Genomic DNA, 19586 nt, shown 5'->3' on the forward strand with positions numbered 1-19586 from the left:
TTGACACAGTGTGGAAAAACTAAGTGAACTTAATGATAGAACAATAAAAGTTACTCAAATTGGAACACAAAAAGGAATGAGAAATTTAAAAAAAAAAACAAAGAGAGAGAGAGAACAGGTTCCAACAGGTAATGATATAGCAATGTCAAATGATCTATCATATATGAAACTGGAATCCCAAGAGGAGAACATAAATAGGGAAGAAGAAAAAAATCAAATAAAAATAAGAAATTAAACAAATGAACAAACAAACGAACAAAAAACAGGAGATGGAGTCACGATGGTAGTGTGGGAAAACACGAAATTAGTGTCTCCTCACAACTAGGGCATCTGTCGGCCGCTGCTGGGGGACTCTGATGCCCAAGGAGACAGGAAGAACCCCAAAGTGAACTGGTAGGACTTAGGGAGACTGCGGGGGGAGGAGAGTGGAGGCCAGAGAGGATTGGCACCCCTGAGGCAAGGTAGCTCAGGAAAGGCAGGTGGGAGTGACTCTCTGGGAAGAGTGGGAGAGGAGCAGAGTGTGATCATCTCGCCCACATGGGCCAGTGAGCCTGCTGAGCTCCCAAGTAGGTACCACCCTCCAAAGCCCCATTCAGGCCATGTGAGTCCTGGGGGCAAAGGAGGCAGGCCGGGGAGATCAGGATAGACAGGCAGGAGGGTCCACCTAGGAGGAGCGTGAGAGGAGTAGAGGGTGCTTCCCCCATCCACTTGAGCTCAGGAAGCCTGCTGTGCTCCCAGATGAGGTTCCCTGCCCTCTGAGACCAGTGGTGGGGGCACGCCTGGGTCCCTTCTGTTCCTTGAGCCTAAGCCCCAACCCCCACAGTCCCCAGAGTCCCCAGTGACTTTTCCAGCCCTGTGGGTCCTGAGCATTCACTCCATGACGATGACTGCCCAAAACTCACCCTGCTTAGGCCCTGGCCTCCACAGCCTAGGCCTTTTCCACATTTTTTATTCTTTTGCCTCCTCCTCTTTTTAATTATTGTGGTACTGATGTACTTTCTGGTTGTTGATTCATCTATATTTTTTATTTTTATATTCTTTCTAACATATCTGTTAGTTTCCTAGTCTAATTATATTTTTTACATTGTTATTGTTCTTTCTTTCTTTTTTTTTTCTTTTTTTTTTTTTGCCACCCCACACAGCTTGCAAGATGTTGGTTCATAAGCCTGGGGTCAGGCCGAAGTTCCTGCAGTGGGAGCTCCAAATATGAACCACTGGACCAACAGAGAACCTCAGAGCCCAGGGAATTTTCATCAGAGTGAGGTCTCACGGAGTTACTCATCTCAGCACCAAGACCCAGCTCTACACAATAGCCTAAAAACTCCAGTGTTGGAAGCCTCAGGACAAACAACCAGTAAAACAGGAACACAAACTCACCCATTAAAAAAAAAAAAAAGAAAGAAATGGCAAAAATATATGTCACAGATGAAGGAGCAAAATAAAAACCTACAAGACCAAATAAATAAAGAGGAAATAGGCAATCTACCTGAAAAAGAATGCAGGGTAATGATAGTAAAGATGATCTGGAATCTCGGAAATATGATGGAGGCATGGATTGAGAAAATACAAGAAATGTTTATCAAAGATCTAGAAGAGCTAAAGAACAGAGATGAACAACACAATAACTGAAATGAAAAATACACTAGAAGGAATCAATAATGGAATAACTGAGGCAGAAGAGTGAATAATTAAGCTGGAAGACTAAATGGTGGAAATAACTGCCAAAGACCAGAATAAAGAAAAAAGAATGAAAATAATTGAAGTTAACCTCAGAGACCCCTGAGACAACACTAAACACACCATTATTTGAACTGTAGGTGTCCCAGAGGAAGAAGAGAAAAGGAAAGAGTCTGAAAAATATTTGAAAAGATTATACTTGAAAACTGCCCAAACATGGGAAAGGAAATAGTCACCCAAGTCCAGGAAGCACAGAAAATCTTATGCAGAATAAACCCTAGGAAAAACACACCAAGATATATATTAATCAAACTAACAAAAGTTAAATTCAAAGAAAACATATTAAAAGCAGCAAGGGGAAAAAAATATAACATATGAGGGAATCCCCATAAGGTCATCAGCTGGGGGAAGTGAGAGTAACATTGACATGTATACACTACTGAATGTAATATAGTTGGCTGGTGGGAAGCAGCACATAGCAAAGAGAGATCAGCTTGGTGTTTTACAATGACCTAGAGTGGTGGGATAGGGAGGATTGGAGGGAGGCTCAAGATGGAGGGGATATGGGGACGTGTGTATGCATATGGCTGATTCACTTTGTTGTGCAACAGAAACTAACACATTATTGTGAAGCAATTATACTCCAATAAAGATCTATTAAATTTTATTTATTTATTTATTTAATTTAAACTGAAAAAAAAAAAGAAAGATAGCTGTTAGATCTTCTCTAAATTTTTGATAGAATTCAACTGTGGAGCCATCTGGTCCTGGGCTTTTGTTTGTTGGAAGATTTTTAATCACAGTTTCAATTTAAGTTTTTGTGATTTGTCTGTTTATATTTTCTATTTCTTCCTGCTTCAGTCTTTGAAGGTTGTGCATTTCTAGGAAATTGTCCATTTCTTCCAGGTTGTCCATTTTATTGGCATAGAGTTGCTTGTGGTAATCTCTCATGATCCTTTGTATTTCTGCAGTTTCAGTTATTACTTCTTCTTTTTCATTTCTAATTCTATTGATTTGAGTCTTCTCCCTTTTTTTCTTGATGGGTCTGGCTAATCATTTATAAATTTTGTTTATCTTCTCAAAGAACCATCTTTTACCTTTATTGATCTTTGCTATTGTTTTCTTCATTTCTTTTTCATTTATTTCTGATCTGATATTAATGATTTATTTCCTTCTGCAAAGTTTTTCTAAAACTCTTCGAAATATGGCAGAGGGAGGAACACTCCCAAACTCATTCTACGAGGCCAAAATCACCCTGATACCAAAACCAGACAAAGATGTCACAAAGAAAGTAAACTACCAGCCAATATCACTGATGAACATAGAGGCAAACATCCTCAACAAAATACTAGCAAACAGAATCCAACAATACATTAAAAGGACCAGACACCATGATCAAGTGGGGTTAATCCCAGGAATGCAAGTATTCTTCAATATATGCAAATCAATCAATGTGATACACCATATTAACAAATTGAAGAATAAAAACCATATGATCATCTCAATAGATGCAGAAAAATCTTTTGACAAAATTCAACACCCATATATAATAAAACCTCTCCAAAAAATAGGCATAGAGGGAACTTACCTCAATATAATAAAGGTCATATGTGACAAACTCACAGCCAACATTGTCCTCAATGATGAGAAACTGAAACCATTTCAACTCAGATCAGGAAAAAGACAAGATTGCCCACTCTCACCACTATGATTGAACATTGCTTTGGAAGTTTTAGCAACCGCAATCAGAGAAGAAAAAGAAATAAAAGGAATCTAAATCAGAAAAGAAGAAGTAAAGTTGTCACTGTTTTCAGATGACATCATACTATAAATAGAGAATCCTAAGATGCTACTAGAAAACTACTAGAGCTAAATAATGAATTTGGTAAAGTAGCAGAATACAAAATTAATGCACAGAAATCTATTGCATTACTATACACTAATGATGAAACATCTGAAAGTGAAATTATGGAAACTGTCCCATTGACCATTGCAACCAAAAGTTTAAAATACCTAGGAATAAACCTATGTAAGGAGACAAAAGACCTGTATGCAGAAAATTATGACACTGATGAACAAATTAAAGCTGATACAAACAGATGGAGAGATATACCATGTTCTTGGATTGGAAGAATCCACAGTGTGAAAATGACTGTACTACCCAAAGCAATCTACAGAGTCAATGCAATACTTATCAAACTACCACTGGCATTTTTCACAGAACTAGTACAAAAAAGTTCACAATTTGTATGGAAACACAAAAGACCTGGAATAGCCAAAGCAATCTTGAGAAAGAAAAAAGAAGCTGGAGGAATCAGGCTCCCTGACTTCAGACTATACTACAAAGCTACAGCAATCAAGACAGTATGGTACTGGCACAAAAACAGAAATATACATCAATGGAACAGGATAGAAAGCCCAGAGATAAACACACACACTTATGGGTCACCTTATCTTTGATAAAGGAGGCAAGAATATACAATGGGGAAAGGCAGCCTCTTCAATAAGTGGAGCTGGGAAAAGTGGACAGCTACATGTAAAAGAATGAAATTAGAACACTCCCCAACACCATACGCACACACACACACACACACAAAATCTCAAAATGTATTAAAGACCTAAATGTAAAGCCAGACACTATCAAACTCTTAGAGGAAAACATAGGCAGAATAATCTATGACATAAATCACAGTAAGATCCTTTATGACCCATCTCCTACAGAAATGGAAATAAAACAAAAATAAACAAATGAGACCTAATGAAACTTGAAAGCTTTTGCACAGCAAAGGAAACTATAAACAAGATGAAAAGACAACCCCCATAATGGGAGAAAATATTTGCAAATGAAGCAACTGACAAAGAATTAATCTCCAAAATTTACAAGCAGGTCATGCAATGCAATATCATAAAAACAGAAACACAATCCAAAAATGGGCAGAAGCCTTAATGGACATTTCTCCAAAGAAGATATACAGATTGCCCACAAACACATGAAAGGATGCTCAACATCCTTAATCATTAGAGAAATACAAATCAAAACTACAATGAGATATCATCTCACACCAGTCAGAATGGCCATCATCAAAAAATCTACAAACAATAAATGCAGGAGAGGGTGTGGAGAAAAGGGAACCCTCTTGCACTCTTGGTGGGAATGTAAATTGATACAACCACTGTGGAGAACAGTATGGAGTTTCCTTAAAAAACTAAAAATAGAACTACCATACGACTGAACAATCCCACTACTGGACATATACCCTGAGAAGACCATAATTCAAAGTGAGTCATGTACCACAATGTTCATTGCAGCTGTATTTACAATAGCCAGGACATGGAAGCAACATAAGTGTCTATCGAGAGATGAATGGATAAAGAAGATGTGGCACATGTATACAATGAAATATTACTCAGACATAAAAAGAAACGAAATTGAGTTATTTGTAGTGAGGTGGATGGACCTAGAGTGTGTCATACAGAGTGAAGTAAGTCAGAAAGAGAAAAACAAATACTGTATCCTAACACATATATATGGAATCTAAAAATAAAAGAAAATGGTTCTGAAGAATGTAAGGGCAGGATAGGAATAAAGACACAGATGTAGAGAATGGACTTAAGGACACAAGGAGGGAGAAGGGTAACCTGGGATGAAGTGAGAGAGTGGCATTGAAATATGTACACTACCAGATGTAAAATAGATAGCTAGTGGGAAGCAGCTGCATAACACAGGGAGATCAGCTCAGTGTTTTGTGACCATCTAGAGGGGTGGGATATGGAGAGTGGGAGGGAGGGAGATGCAAGAGGGAGGAGGTATGAGGATATATATATATATATATATATATATTTATATATATTTATTGATTCTCTCTGTTATAAAGCAGAAACTAACACAGCATTGTAAAGCAATTATACTCCAATAAAGATGTTAAAAAAATACAAACTAAAAACAGAAAACAAAAAGCAAACAAAAAAAGAAACAAAACAAAAGAAATAAAAGAAAATTAAAAAACAAGGAAGAAGACATTTGATTTTCTAATAGTGATGAAAGTTCTCAAAATACAATTCAAGAAGCTCAGAGACATCAGCTAGAATAAATATCCCCCCAAAACACATGAAGATATATTATATTCAAGCAGCTAAAAATCCATGTAAAATGAATTGCTTTGCTGTAGTCAATAAAAAAGGAATGTTCCACAGAGAAAAACAAAGATAAGAAATATAGTATATTTCTCATTTAAAAAATATGAAACTGAATATTGAGACATACAAAATGAAACACAGATATACATACACTCAAAAGACTAACCCATAGGAAAATATATTTCATAAATATATAAGAAATAAAGACTGTTCCAGAAAAACACAAATTGAGAGAATTCATTACCAGCAGACCTGCAGTACAAAAGTGTTGAAGATATTTTTCCAGAAGTATTACAATACCAGTTAAGAGCCTGCGTCTACTTGAAAACAAAGATCTCTGACAATGGTTAAAATGAAGGTACATATGGAAAAAAATTTTTTGATTGTTTTTATTATTATCTTTATTTTTTACAATTTTAGTTTTTTTAATATTTATTTATTCATTTTTTGGCTGTCATGTCTTAATTTTGGCACACAGACTCTTCTCTGTGGTGCACAGGCTTCTCTCTAATTGTGGTTCACAGGCTCCAGACCATGAAAGCTCAGTAGTTGCTGAGCATGGGTTCTGTAGCTGTGGCATGTAGCCTCTCTAGTTGTGGCACATAGGCTCAGTAGTTGTGGCATGCGGGCCTAGTTGCCCCGTGGCATGAGGGATCTTAGTTCCCTGACAAGGGATTGAACCAGCATCCCCTGCATTGAAAAACCAATTCTTAACCACTGGACCACAAAGGAAGTCCCTGTTATTATTATTTTAAGTCTCTAAAAAATAGTGGAGAATTTAAAAAAAAAATCTATTCTAATCACATTGAACTTTCAATCAGAGATTTTTAGTGTTCAGTCCAGCAGGATTTTATGTAATTATTAAACTTTAGTTCTTTAATACTCGTTTATATAAGTAATAAAGGAAGTACCCATAAATTACTAAAAATACTTCTTCAAGGGTTAGTAACTTAATTTTGTAATGTCAGTAGACCTGGAAAGTAAACTGTTAAGCTTAAAACTTTGCATAGTTGAAGTATTCATTTAAGTTTCAGAATGTCTTTGTAATTAAAGGTTCTAGGTTCAGAAGACAAAAGCCAAATTTACGCTGCTGGTTTTACTATTGTCAAGATGTTACTATTTCTATATGGTGTAGTAAAGGACAATAACTACTGATGAAAAACATATATATATCTTGGAAATTGCACAGAAGTCTCTAAGGCCACAATAAAACCTTTAGTCTACAGCTATGCATCACAAGAACAACAACCAAATGCATCTAAATTTGTAAATTATCATGCCTTTTTTTTAAAGAGCTTTCATATCATCTCTATGAGGTAGTTAAATTTTGTCACTCTAAGATTCAGAAACGATCTGAATCTCACCAACTGATATCTGCCTTATGTCTACAACATCCTCATCAAGTTTTCAGAAAGACTCTAATTGAGGAACTTTGATGATAAGGAGTTCATTAGTCCTTCAATCAACATCTTTGCACAGCTTAGTGAGCCTTCTAAGCCTTACTTAAAGCAAGATCCTACCTTCATTAGAATTGCTAAAGGCCATTTAAAACAGTGGAATCTCAGTGGTCAAGGTGGCTCTTATTTTGCAGAATTTATGTCAACAAAGGATATTTTGAATATGCAATAATTATCAGTACAGAAAAAAAGAGAAACTTTTTCATATTTTGGTAAAAATTTTATAAAGAAATTTCATATTGTCATTGACAAATATTACTTACACTGCCAAAATAGCTATGTTTTCTCTTGAAAGCAAATATTATCAAGAAGAGTTAGGTAGGACTTCCCTGGTTGTCCAATGGTTAGGCTCTGCTTTTCCACCATAGGGGGCGTGGGTTCGATCCCTGGTCAGGGAAGTTCTGCATGCTGTGAAGTGCAGCCAAAAAAAAAAGTTAAGTGAAAGCTCCCTGAATGTGGTGATTATAAGTTTTTCATTGCTGTAAACTTCAAAAGCCAAGAACTCTGTTTTACATAATATTTAATAATGATAGGGAATTTAGAGCTCTCTGTTTTCCCTTTTCTTAACCTACTTGTCCTAAATATAGGCCATCTTACACCAGAAAAAATACATAATTTAATAATTATCTATATATAGATAATAAGAAAGAACGAAATAATAAACTTGTATATCATGTATATATGTGTGAGTGTGTATACATATTTTTTTCCTCAGTTGGCAAATATCCACAACTATATATGTGATATTTATGTAACAATAGCATCTTACCATTTGGAAAATTTCTACTAGAACAAACCATGTTGTGTTGAGTACTGTCAATCACAAATACTCTCTTGCCACAGAGATAGATTGATTGCATAGGTAATATAATCAGCATTCACCATTTGAAGGGCCATAAATACGTGGTTTATGCTTTGTTTAGAATCTTGTGTTAGGATAATTTCTTGCCTAATAAACAACATTTTCCCAAAAGCTGTAGTTAGGAATTCACTTCCCCAGCTTTACTTGCATTAGGTCACAGAAATATGTTTAGGGGTTTGTCAGCCAGACTCATCCATGGGAGATGTCAATCAGAAACAAACACTTTGAGGATGTTTCTGCCACAGAGAAGCTATTTTCTATCCCTTAGTGTATCAGAGCAGTGGTAGGTATGGCAGAAATACTGATCTTCATTCTTTACATCAGCTTTGCAAGCTTTGGTATCTATGACAAGCAGTGGAGGAAATGGCGCCTTGGTTGGCCACTACCTGGCTGCTTCAAAGCCCAATTGAAGGGCTCTTATGGAGATTAACTGAACTATTCTTGATATTTATATTTACTGCTAAACTAGTCGGAGTCCATTCTGCAATTTGCAAATTTAACTTCTACTTATAGTGATACTTAAACATGAAAATCTCCTGCAACTGCTAGCTGAATAACTCCTCATGTAGAGAAAATGGGTTTAAGAAAATTAAGCAAAAATACAAAAAATGGTATGAATAAAAGACACATCAAAGAGATCTGAATGCCTCTATTGCAACTAATTGTACCAGGCATTATTTGCCTTTTTAGGTATACTTTTACTTAAGGTTTTTAGAACTGTTTTTGTTGCATATAAAGTAATGCTTATATTGCCATTGTATTCAGAAAACAAAAACTTGTTGAATGTAGATTTCAATAAATAACAATCAAATGAATAATTAATGTGAATAAATTGATATATTTATATTAGAATACATCAAGGTATGTTAAAAGTATTACTTTATGGTCTGTAACTGGTAGTGAGACTTCACTCTGCTGCCAGTTAATAACTGCCTCTGAAGAAAATTGTGATTTATGATCCCAATGAAAAAGTAGAGACTCTCACATAATAAGGTATGTTATATTATAGTTCTGTTCCTGGTTACCAATTTATCTGGATAGGTGATGAAAAGAAATATACTAATATATTTATTTACTTTCACTATTTGGTAAAGCAATAATAGCTCTAGAGAGATTTCACAAAATCTGCAGTAAACAAAAAAAATGTAAAGTTGTTGATGTTGCTACATATATTTTTGAGATTTAAATAGTAAGATTTGTTGATCCAATGCTAAGTCCCTGCCTCTTGTGGCAGCTTAAGGGTGGAATGAAAACCTTTACTGTGATATAGCAGCTTTGACAGTGGACAAATTAGAAGCACACCACAGTTCTAATGACAGGAATGAAACAGAAACTTTAAATGAAGGTTGTATTATTTGCAAATGCTTTCTCCCATTCTGTGTGCTGTACTTTTTTGTTGTTTATGGTTTCCTTCGTTGTGCAAAAGCTTTTAAGTTTAATCAGGTCCCATTTGTTTATTTTTGTTTTCATTTCTATTACTCTAGAAGGTGGATCCAAAAAGATACTGCTGCTATTAATCCAGAGTGTTATTTAGATTTTTAATCCATTTTGAGTTTATTTTTGTGTACAGTGTTAGAGAATGTTCTAAAATACAGCTGTCCAGTTTCCCCAGCACCACTTATTGAATAGACTGTCTTTTCTCCATTGTATATTCTTGCTTCCTTGATCATAGATTAATTAACCAAAGGTGCTTGGGTTTATTTCTGGACTTTCTATCCTGTTCCATTGATCTATATGTCTGTTTTTGTGCCACTGCCTTACTGTTAAAAATGCCATTGTTAATTTCATAGGGGTTGCATTGAATCTGTGTATTGCCTTGGGTAGTATAGTTATTTTGACAATATTGATTCTTCCAATCCCAGACCATGGTATATCCCTCCATCTATTTGTGTCATCTTCAATTTCTTTAACCAGCATCTTGAGGTTTTGGAGTACAGGTCTTTTGCTACCTAGGTAGGTTTATTCTTAGGTATTTTACTCTTTTTGATGTGATGGTAAACTCTTGTTTTCTTAATTTCTCTTTCTGATCTTTCCTTGTTAGTGTATAGAAATGCAACAGACTTCTGTGTATTAATTTTGTATCCTGCAACTATATAGAATTAATTGATGAGACCTAGTACTTTTCTGGTAGCATATTTAGGATTTTCTATGTATAGTAACATGTCATCTGAAAACAGTGACAGTTTTACATCCTCTTTTCCAACTTGGATTCCCTTTATTTCTTTTTCTTCTCTGATTGCCACAGCTAAGACTTCCAAAACTATGTTGAATAAAAGTGGACATCCTTGTGTTATTCCCGATCTTAGAGGAAATGCTTTCAGCTTTTCATTTTTAAATATGATGTTAGCTGTGGCAAATGATGCAACCAACAAGGGATTAATCTCCAAAATATACAAATAGCTCATGCAGCTCAATATCAAAAAAAAAAATCAAAAAAATGGGCAGCAGATCTAACTAGACATTTCTCCAAAGAAGACATACCAATGGTCAAAAAGCACATGAAGAAATGCTCAAATGTTTGCTCCAACTAGCAGTTCAATTGTTTAAACAGAATCAGGAGAGTTGATTTTTCAATTGTTCTACAAGGGAAATTACCCACCTTTTCCAAATAAAAATGCACCACAGCAAATGATCATCTGCATCAGCGACTGTCTAACTTACATATCCCAGAATATTTCTGCATTGGAAATTTTCATATTTATTATTTCTTATTTTGTCATAATATTTATCAAAAGTAATATCTCCAACTAGCACAAATTATTTTATCAAGGATTATTTCAAAATCTCATCATTTCACTATTTTAATCATATTATTCCTTTTGCCATACAAGTAATAATATATACTTTTCTTCTATTTGACAAGCTAGCTTATTCAAATGTTATTTTACCTAAAGGCTACTATGTCTCATCTAGTAGAATTTAAAAGACTAATAACAACAAATACATAAATGTGTCACATGTGGAATTCAAAAGCTGCTTTGTAACCAGTAGTCTCAGCACATATTGTTTTATTGCTCTAAAATTTAAAAATAAATAAATAAATAAAAGTTCTAGCTAATTAGTAAGTAGGAAAGTATTACTCAGAAGGACAATCATATTGATAGTGATACACCAGCTCCAAGTATTGAACCATCATAAACAAACTCTGGCATTTGCAATTAAGTAGGTATTGAATCAAAAAAATGAATATTTGTTTTACAGAGACAAAATGTGTACCTCAGATAAAAGTAATTGCTAAAGACCTAGAGGGATGATTAAGTAGATGAATGCAATTTTATTTTCCAAAACTTAAGATTTTTGTAGGACAAAAATCTCTCTTTTCCAAAGTACTAAGCAGACATAACTTAATAATATGAGTAATTTAAAAGAAACATTAGAAATGCAATTCATCAGGCATCTATTGTTTTCTGACTCAATCTTGAACTTAAAAACATTTAAAGATCACGATGTTCTACTTTTCCAGTAATTAACTAGTTCCATTTTTTAAAAAATGGTTTTCCATTATTGTTATACACTTTCAGAGAAAAATAGATAATTGAACTCAAGGAATATGGGTATGATTAAAATGCTACAGGCCAGAGGATTTGCATTTTTCATTAAACACTAGAATGGAAATGGTAGATTGAGTACAACATGATTATTTTATCATAACACAAACAGTGAAATGTAGACTTCAATTTTTTTTTATACTGGCTACCTTCCATCTATTTTGTAGCCTATAGAAACAAACAAACAAAAATTCCCTTAATGGCATTTCTGAAAACCTGAAAAATGTATACAATTATTATCTCCCTTCATTGTCATCACTGTCCACTTTGTTTTCATAAAGAATTTGGAAATAAGACATATCCTGTCAAATATCCATGTGTTTGGTTTTTGTTTTTGTTTCTAATTTGATGAGTAAACTTGGTACAGTGTAGATTTAAGGAATAAAATTAATATCAAGATTATATCATGGCCTTTCATTCAAGAATTTGCATTCAGGTTTAGCCTCACACTGGTTAGTCCCAAGAGAAGCAGGGTAAAAATACTGGGTCACAGGTACCCATGTGACCATAAAGCTAAACAAGAAATAATGCTAAAATAACCATAGGTAATTCAAATTTCAAATAAAAGGCAAGAAAAATCTTTAAGTAAGTAAAGAACTTATACAAGAAAGCTGTGTTTGGGTAAAAAGAGAAACAAACAGCAAAAAATAACTGTAAGGGAAGCAATAAGGGAGGTAATGCTTACCATATACTTACCTATTCTGGTCTAAGTTCTTCACAGATGCCTTGCACTGTTTAATTTTCACAAGAATCCTCTGGGGGAGAAATGATTATACCCATTATGCAGATGAGGAAATCAGTCTTGAAAATTGATTAAGAACTTATAAATGGCACCTGTGAGACTTAAATACATGTCTGAGTTTTATATTTTGCTTTTCATTGTACAACATGGTTTATAATATATCTAAAATTATTTTGCCTCTTAAGAATGAGAGACACATTCTAATGAATCAAATTGACTTATGTTGCCCACCTACAAATTAAAAATAGAGAGTCCATATTGGGGGATGTGGAAGGGGAATGCTGGTAGGTGGAAGAAAGCATGGATTTTGGAATTAGACACTCATAGTTTAATATTCATTCACTAAAATCTCACTATGTTTTAACTATTATAAATTCTACTGGTTTTGTTTTTATGCATAGCATTTTGGAAAAAAAAAAGTGACCATAAGCGACCATACTTTCCTTCTATTTTATCCAGTCTTTCAAATCATATTGATCGAATACAAAGAGTTTTAATCTAATTTGGCATAAAGTAGATAATTTTGTCCCATCTTTTACCATTAGAGGGTGTACTATTGGTAACAGTACATAGAAAGTGATCATGACATTAAACTTTTGTGGGGTTTTTTGTTTGTTTATTTTCTTGATACTTTTGAGCAGTTTTCCAAATAGCATCTAGATTAGATATTGTTCTTATTTTCTCCAAAATGTGAGAAAGCCAATAGATATTATTTTCTGTTTTCAAGTGATTTGTTGAAACATATTAGTTAGAATAAAATTGATTTAAATTTAAAAATTAAATCTGGCCTCAAAAAGCCTGATTCTGTTATTTAGAGTCAGAATTATATTGCTGTTTTTTTAATGTGGAGATAAAATATCAGAACTTCTTAGGAAGCCAAAATGTAGTGCAGATAGCATGATACTTGATGATTTTCTTCATTCATCAGAGAAATTACTCAATGCAATATCATTAATATTATTTGAAAAAAGATCCAATTCATGTAATTCTATGTAAAGAAATACTTTCCAGAGTTAAATTCAGTGAAAGGACAGATTAAGAATCCATTACTGCTGTCACTCATATTGAAATTTTTGTCTTCTCACTAAGAGACTTACTATGACATAGAAAACAAATTACTATACCTCTCAGTGAAAAAATGCTCCAACATTTCTATGATTAACGAGACCTCTCTGACAGATTTATCTGCACTTTCTATATCCTTATATATAAATCAGTCTTTCCTTATAAACATTAGTTTTTAAATCCAATCTGACCACCTGTTTTTAATTGGAATATTTATCCCACTTATTTTAATGTAATTGTTGGTATATTGGGGCTTAAAATCTATTATCTTACTATTTATTTACTATATGATATATTTTATTATTCCTTTTCCCCTGCTATAACCACAATATGCTTATAGTTTTTATGATTATCTTAATGGAAATCCTAAAAAAATTCTTTTTGTATCCTTGACCTTAAAGCTCAACATAAATTAGTACCTTTTCCACTCTTCATGTAACACATTTGAATGTTATCTATAGTTACTGTCCTCATGATTTTCTAATAATTTGTCACATATTTTGAGCATATGTAAATGTTCATGCCATAGGAAATTATTAATATCCTTTTATTACATCTTATATTTATTTAGATTTACCCAAATGTATTACTTTTATTACATTCTTATTTCTTCCTGTACCTCCATAATTCCATTTGAGATTAATTTTCTTCTAAATAAAGATAAATAACTAGTGGGTCTGCTGCTGATAAATTCTTACTTTTGCTATTTGTTTGAACATATTTCTGTTTAATTTTCTATTTTTTTACATTTATATAAGAATTATTTATTCATTTCTGCAATTTATTTATTTATTTTTTTGTAAATGTCCTGCAAATATTTAGTTGATTTCTTACCAGGTGTTTGGTGTTTTCAATGTAATTGCCTGAAACATAAACTGTAGATGTTCTTCCAGCAATGTCCCAGACATTATGATCACCTTTCCCAATTCATAAGAGCTTAGCATGAGGAAATTGGCAAATTTCTTCAGTGATACTACAGACAAGCCTCTTGTATTTGGGATAATCATTGTGATACAATTTATGTTATAGAGCTCTCTTTGGCAACAGGCTGAGAGCAGACTCTCCTAAAACTATCTCTTTACCTCTTCTACTCTATCATTCTTTGTGCATTCTGGTATAGATTTCTACCAAAAGCACTTCCTCATTAAAAAGGAAAAGCACTTACTCACTCGCACAAAAGTCTCCATCTGTGGTCTTACTTGGAAAACTAAATTAATCAATGTGGTGACTGAGCTAGAATGAGGTCAGGTTGCAATTTTAGTAAGATTCAGTTCATCTCTTATTTGTCTCTCTTCCTTAGCATTTACCTTCCAAGACTGTGTGCCTTACAGGTCAGTGCAAAATAGTTCAGGAGCATACATTTACACATCAGAGATTTTAAATTTAAACTTTAACCTCCCATTGTGTGAAGTTCAAAAATTTGCAAATGTCTAAGGAGGAAACAGGCTGTGAAGAGATCCCCTTCCTCCAATAGTGATACTGAGTCCAAGCTCCTTCTGCTTGCCCATAGTTCAGACCAATAAATGGAGGGACAAGGTTTTGGTCAAGGAATACCAAATTTATTTGGAAAGCCATCAGACCTGAAGATGTCAAACTAGTGTCCCAAAGAACCATCTTACCCGAGTTAAAATTAAGGCTTCTTTTATACTAAAAGGAGAAGGGGAGAGTCTAGTGGTTACAGACTTCTAGATGCCAGTCAGACTCTAGAGGGGATTTAATAATCTTTTGTCCTTGAAGCTGTCCATGTAGGACTGGTCATGATGTTCCTGTAAACATTCAACAAGACAAATATTATTTTCTGTCCTGAAACATTTTATCTCTATAGAAATGAAAAGTGTTATGCCCTTAAAGGTCAAGCCTGGGAGTCATAGCCTTTGAGAAAGGCTACTATGTATATTTCAGGCTATAGGCAACATTCTTTTTCTGTTTGAGGAGGCAAAGGTGCAGAGCCAGCATGACTAAACACAGGTAAGAGAGCACAAAGGTTAGAGCTAAAGGAATAGTTCCACCATGGAGTCAGGTTTTTTCTTCTCTTTTACTTTCTTATGTACCAAGAGACTGCAGAATATTTACTATAATTCTTTAAGCTTTCTAGCTCAGTTTCCCCAGGTTTATATATAATCCTGAATGTCAGCATAAATTCTGTGGGGAAAATGCCCATGTGCTTTAGCATTCTCTAGTTTCTCATCTATCATGCCTGCCTCTGTGACTGTCAAAAGCTCCACTGATATCTCCATCTATCAGTAAAACCTCTCTGACTGGGAAAATCCTGTTTTGTTTTGTTTTTTGTTTTTTTTTTCATTTTCTATGCCCAGAATTAGAAAGTTCTCCCAGGAAAGAAATAGCTAGTGATTATTTGCTGGCCTAGAAAAGACTCATGTTTTCTATAAGTTTAGTTTATGTAATCTTCATTCTTTCACTGTCTTAAAAAATATAACTTTTAAAATAAATCTTGTTTTCTAATTGTTGCAGTAGGAGCATGGACCTACCACAAGCTCCTATACTTACCAAGAAACCTAATTCTCACATTTTCATTATTAAATATACTACTATAGGATACAGAATTCTAAATATATATATATATATATATATATATATATATATATATATATATATATATATATATATATATAATCTTTCAGTTATTTTAAGGTATTGTTAGGTACTCTAAATTCTATTGATGATTTCTGTTTTATACTCCCAAATTTCTTCCCTCTGTCTGATTTTAAAATGTTCTCTATAACTTTGATTTTTAAGGTTTAGTAAGAAATCATTATGGGTAGTCTTTATGATTATCCTGCATTTCTGTTATAAATTATTTTAACAGTTTTGGAAATGCCTATCCATTAACTTTTAAAATTTTGGTTTTATTTCATTATCTCTATTCTCTCATACTGGAACTCTAGATACAAATAGATTGGCTCTTTCACTTTTAAAAAAAAATATCTCTTACATAATTTCCTACATTTTCTGTCCTTTTACTGTTCTATGACTCAATTAACTATTTTTTACTAACCTATTCCCAGCTTACTAAATTTCTCTTGAGCTGTTTCTAATTTGCTCTTGAAACTAAAGACTAAGTACTTAATTTCAGTTTTCAAATTTCATTTCTAGAATTCTCATGAGATTTTATTTTTAAATTCTTATTCCTTACCATTTTTTTTATTTTTAAACATACTAAGCAAAATATAATTAAGTTTGATAATGTACTGACATTTGATAATGGCAATATCTGTTTCTCCTGAGTTTGTTTTTACAGTCTCTGTTTTTATGTTGGTTTTAGTTATTTTTTAATATCCTTATTATTTCTGATTTACTGTGAGATAGTGAATTTGAAAAAATATGTAGGAATAATTTGCAGCTCTGTGTGATGCTCTATTCCTCAGGAAAAACTTCTAAACAAAAGTTAGAAAAGGAACAGAATCGTTTACTCCAATTGAATTCAGCATATTTTGAGCATATTTTAAACCAGACTGTGGTCAATGGGGGACCTGTTTTATTTGTCATCTACTCTAACCTCTATGATAGAGTCCAAACTGAGATCCTGAGGTGGCTACTTAAGCTTTTTCCCTCCCTGGACCCTGAAATTCAGTTTTTGGCATCCAACATTATGATATTCCTGAAAATTCTACTGATCCTTTCAGTCTTTCTGTTACTGTTTTTTGCTCCATGTTGCATCCTCATAGCTACAGATTTTGAAATGCCTTAGGAGAAAAGACATTGACAAATGTGATGCTGACATTTGGAATGGGTTTTCCTTCTTTTCAGGACTTTTGGCTCTATAATTCTTGTTGAGTTGATAGGATTTGATGGATTCAAATAGACGTTTTCTACATATTATTCAATTATGTTAGATGGTCTCATCAAGTAAGTAGTTCCAAAAAAAGTTTGCTCAAAATTTCTGGAAGCAGAATTCTTATTGAATGATTTTTAAAATATGTTTATTAATCATGTTATTTTATATATATATGTGTATATATATATATATATATATATATATATCACTGGTATAGTGGTATATTAATTACATTGAGGGATTAAAACAGAATTACAATGTGAAGTATTTTATTCATATGAGGGCAACATTACACATAAAATGTAAAATACCACCATTTTTACTAAATGTAGAAAAATGAATGAATATGTAATCCAGTGTTCATGAAAATTTGACATTTATAATAAATGATTATAGCTGAAAAATCTAATGTTGTGAGAAGAAACGAATTTCCACCAGTTAAGCAGACATTAGTTTTGAAATATTTAAACAGCAATCTCTTTGATGTTTTCTGTATTATCTAATACATACATACTACTTTGATAAATATAAATATACATATTTCACATATTTATGATCTATAGACAAAACACTGATAAATAAGTTCATAATTTATGAGTTATTAAAATTAAATTTAGTCAAATAAAGTTTGTTACTGTCATCATAATATAGCCTTAAAATAAAAGAAAAAAATAATAATATATTTTCTTCTGTAGTTAAATGTGGTGAACTGCCACTGTCTCCAAAATACATTTTGTCTTTCTTCCATAGTTGTATAGTGTTAACTAGGCACATGCCTATTCGATGGAAAATAAATGTCCAAGTCTTCTTAATATCTAAATATGTTCATATGAAACAGTTATTACTGATGAAAGATAAGCAGAAATGATGTGTACAATGTAAATATCACTAGCTAAGAAGAAATGGTTCTATCCTTCTTGCTGTAAGCAGGAACAAAATCTTGTAGCTGGCCTTGCTTTGGTAGTCAAATAGAAAAATATCCTGGTTTTTAAAGAGTGAGTGGTGAAGGAAAAAAAGGAAAGAATAAAGGAAGGAAGAAAGGAAGGATGGAATTAGGGAGGGAGGAAATAAAAAGGAGGGAGAGAGGGAAGAAGGAAAGAGGGGATGGAAAGAATCCTGGGGCTTTGAAAAATCTAGTGGAGCTAAAACAAACCACCAGTCTGAACCATCAGCTCATTTGAATAATTAAAAGAGAGAGAAAGAAATTTCTGTCTTATTTATGCTAATATATCTTGGAATCTCTTAGCCTGAATTCTATTTAATACATTAAGTTTAAAGTACATGGTAGACTAATGTTATGGTTTGGATATTTTAGTTTAAGTCTAATAGCGAAGCAGAAGTTTTCTGTTTCTTTAAAATTGCAACATTTGAGACAGAGGTGAATGTGATTCTTTGTTATAAAAATAGTGTCCCATTCATGTTCCATTTTAATTTCCAAACCTCAGTTGATGTTAACATATCTAGATGATAGTAATGATGATGATGATCATATACTTTGAAAAGCTTGTATTATCTGTGTGCTGATGAATTAATGTAAAATGTCACACTTAAGAGTTTATGGTTCATAAAGACATTCATTCTGAGACCATTCCTAAACTGGTTATTTGTCAGGATGGAACAAAGTGATCTCACTTTGAATTTCTATGGTATTGGGGTAATCCTGGATCATTATTAATTTCGACTTCATATTTGTTTCAAATTTCCCCAGTATGTTTATGTTAGTATTTCTTGAAAAGCAGAAACCTTCTGTAAAGCAATTAATTAAATAATTAAATACAATAAAGTATTTGAAAGAAGTGGGTAAAAAAGGCCATGGATAATACCAAATTTGCTTATTCCTTAACCAAATAATCAGGTAAACTGTTATTGGATTTTGCATATCCAATAACATTGGATATGCAAAATTTAAATATACTGAGGATGAGTTGACACATAATGGTTTAAAAAATATCCTCCAAACAATTGATGTTATTTAAATAATAAAGTCAAGTTTGAGCAGCATTCAATGTCAGAAAGTCAGTATTTGATTTATATTTGACTTTCAAATGCATAAATCATATTTCCTGTTTATTCTCTGTCATAGAAAGGTTTTGGTAGAGAGTGATCGTTCTAAGTTCTAATTTTAAAATATTAATGGTTTCATCTGTTATCTGCTGTGAGGATTTTCACTAATATTTTGTAAAATGCTGTTGTTGTCCTCTGTTGATACTTACACAGAAATATAAAATAAAGAACTTACATGGATTAATTAAACTATACCCATCATTCTCTACAGTCACAATTATTTTTGTTATCTGCTTCT

This window comes from Mesoplodon densirostris, chromosome 17, assembly GCF_025265405.1.
Source record: "Mesoplodon densirostris isolate mMesDen1 chromosome 17, mMesDen1 primary haplotype, whole genome shotgun sequence".
NCBI lineage: Eukaryota > Metazoa > Chordata > Mammalia > Artiodactyla > Ziphiidae > Mesoplodon > Mesoplodon densirostris.